Genomic DNA, 3,321 nt, shown 5'->3' with positions numbered 1-3,321 from the left:
AATAAATAAATATGTTTACAAGCCACTCCAGAATAGTATTTTTTAATAATAGCCTGCACAGACTGAAACAGTTCTGGACACATATCCTTTCACATTTGGCATTTTAATTCTTCCGTGGGCTCTCAGGGAACTTGTTCTACCCTCCATTTTGGGGAGTGAATCCAGGATTCAGGATAACAAATATATGGCAAGGTATGAACTCCACATTCACCCAATTCTCACAGGTTTTCTCTGACACTCTTACCTTTTACATAACCTCAGCATTGTTCCCAAGAAAGCCACTAGTGACCAGTTAGAACTGACACTCTAAATGAAACACATTTGCCATCAGGGGCTGGCATAAACAAAGCAGTGGGAGGAATCCATGTACAAGCCAGCATTACAGTGGCTGCTGTAGACCCTGTCACACCCTGCCATGTACCCCATCCTGACAACTTCAGTGCACACTTACTGGACATCCAACTGCAGGTACCTGAGTTTCTTCCATAGCTAAAGGAACCCACTTTCTCATAACCACACAACAACCTACAAATTGGCAATAAATGGCTGACTGGCTGGTGGAATTGGTGTGTAAATACCCCAGGTGCCCATTCCTCTGATAGTACCCATATTTCATGTAGCTCCCAGAGGAGATATGCTCCAATCATTTACAGTCGTAGTTTGCTGGTAATGAACATGGATTTCTTTTCTTTTCTTGGTTTACTTAGCCACTGCTTTACTGTGTTTCTTGGAATTATCTCCCAAATGAACTACTTGCCCTTGAACAGTGACCTAAGGGTTGGTTTCTGGAGGAATCAAAACTAAGACAATGGTTATATCAAAAGTCTGAGGAAAGAAGTCACCTCCATAACCTGTGTTATGCTCTAGAAATGTTCTTTGAGAGAATAAGTACTTCTGTAGAGAGCTCACGAGTAGGAGTGAGTGGAGTGGGAGGGTGAGAACTGCAGGCCTGAAGTGAAGGAGAAGTAGCAGGAAGTGGCTTGTTCAAGGAGTTGATTCTATTGGAGTCTCAGGAACTGGAGAAGTAGTTGAACTGAGCAGAAGAGAAATCCATGGGATGACAGGAAGCTTGCCACTAGATTGTAGCCACCTGGGAAATCCTGCAAGCTAATTGACACAGGTGTCTGTCCATAAGGGCTTTATTCTTAAGCAATTTGCATATTCCCTGACTAAAACAGAAATATAAAGTATCTCAGAAAATATTAGGAAACAAACCATTGGGCAAGGACTTTGTTTTGAATACTATAAATCCTACTTTCTCATTTCCATTGGAGATGTAATAGAACATCTCTTATGAAAAGTGGCTTGGGGAAAGCGCTTGAAATACAACTATGCTCCTAATGCTTTCTTGTCGTTATTTACCTAGTGGAAAGCCCATCCTAGGTCATGATGGTGACCTTGTAGCTGACAAGTGAAATAGTATTCAAGTTATTTTAATTTGCTATATTAAATGTGCTCTCTTTACTGTAAAAGAAATTACCTAGCCTGAATAATTTCCTAACATCACTAAATCTTTTGCAATAAAATGGCAAAATCTTTTAAGACCAAGGATAAAGTGAGTTCACCAAAAATCAATTGCTATGAGATTTAGTTTGTCTGCTTTGATTTTCCTTGTCTTTGTTGCTGGGAAGAGGAACAGCTATTGTACCAAAATTAAGGATGGGGAAACCATGTAGAAGTTGTTCCTCTGTGTTCCCTGCAGGCCTCTCTTGCAGCCTCTTCCCTCCTGTGTCTGAAGCAAGGGCTTGTGCATGCTAGGATCCTAAGGGTAGGACAGTGTGTGCTTTCTGTCACTAGGACAAATAACTGAGATAAATCAGCTTATAAAGAGAAAAGGTTTATTTTTGCTCACAGTTTTGTAGGCTTTAGGCCATGATTGTTTGATCCTGTTGCTTTAGGACTATGGTGGGGTTGAGCACAACAGCGTATCAGTGTGTGATAGAGCAAAGCTACTCACCTCATGACAAGGAAGCAACAGGGAGAAAGAGGAAGGGACTTGGTTCCCATAATCCTCTTCGAGGACACGCCCCAATGACCTAAAGACCCCCCACTAGGCTACAACTCCACTATGTCCCAAAAACATCTAGCTGGGGACCAAACTTCTACCACATGGGCCTTTGAAAGACACTTAAGATGTAAACTATAGCAGATGTTTGTGATACAACTCTCTGGGAGGAAGAGCCAGTGTGGAAATAGGGAGAGAAGTATGCATGAGAAGACAATGCTCACGCCAGCTAGTGAAGGTGAGTGGGGGAAGGGCAGGGCTAGGGGAAAGGAGGGGTTGCTTAGAGAAAGTAGAACTAATACCATGGGATGTTTACTTCGAGTTGGAATGGCAAGAGCAGATGCAGCTCATTAAGAAAACATGCAGTGTCAGGGAGGGCATGTTGCATTTAGATGAAAGAACATAAGAAGACCAAACTGTAGAGAATGTGCCAAATCGGAGCAATTTCTTGCAGTGGCAAGGGGATTGCCAGTAAGGCAGCCAGCACTGCCTGGCATCTACTTCCACGGAACTTTTAAGATGAGGTCTGCAGAAACCAGACCGAAAAGACCTAATTGGTACGATGATTGCCTATTTTTCTCTTATGTCACACAGCCTTACTCATGAGCTCCCGTCAGACGTACTTATTCTGTCACTAAGAGAAGGGCACTAGAGGCAAGCCAGGGATTACCGAGAGACCTTCCTGAGTGAGCAATCTGCAGAGCCCAGTCCTCACTCCATCTCAGAAGAATCAGAGCGCCAGCAGCAAAGTGTTTAGGTGGCAAATTCTGCTCTAGGTTATCCTACCAAGGAGTGGCAGAGGAGAAACCCAAACCCAGGCCTTTCTGGTCCACATTGTTCCTTTTCTAATCCACAGCAAAGACAGAAAGCTGTAAAAACCCAGCTCAAGATAGACTTGGTGACAATTTGCTCATCACTGACGTGCTCATAAGTGTGGAACTGTGCCCACAGAACAGGCTCATCCACTATGGGGGACGGAGGAGAGGGAAAAGAGAAGGATGTGCCCCAAGTGTGCACTCTTTGGAAGATAATGGGAGATGAGGGGAAGTGAGGAGAGGGAGCCCTTGTGTGCCTGCCCTTGTCCTAAGGTTTACTGGGCATCCTTTCTGTGCAAGTGAGGATCCAGGAACAGCATGTGCACAACAGACTGAGGATGTGTTAGGGCTTCTGAACACACCCACTAGCTCTTTCTCTGTTGTACATCTGGTCTTTCTTCTGCCACTCAGACACACAGCTTGTATCTTCTATTATTTGGCTCCATGACCTAGCTTGGGGTTCCTCTTTCTAGAAGCATCCACAAAGCCCAGACCTGGACT

The sequence above is a fragment of the Castor canadensis genome, chromosome 4 (assembly GCF_047511655.1).
Source record: "Castor canadensis chromosome 4, mCasCan1.hap1v2, whole genome shotgun sequence".
NCBI lineage: Eukaryota > Metazoa > Chordata > Mammalia > Rodentia > Castoridae > Castor > Castor canadensis.
Note: the sequence above shows the minus strand (reverse complement) of the source record.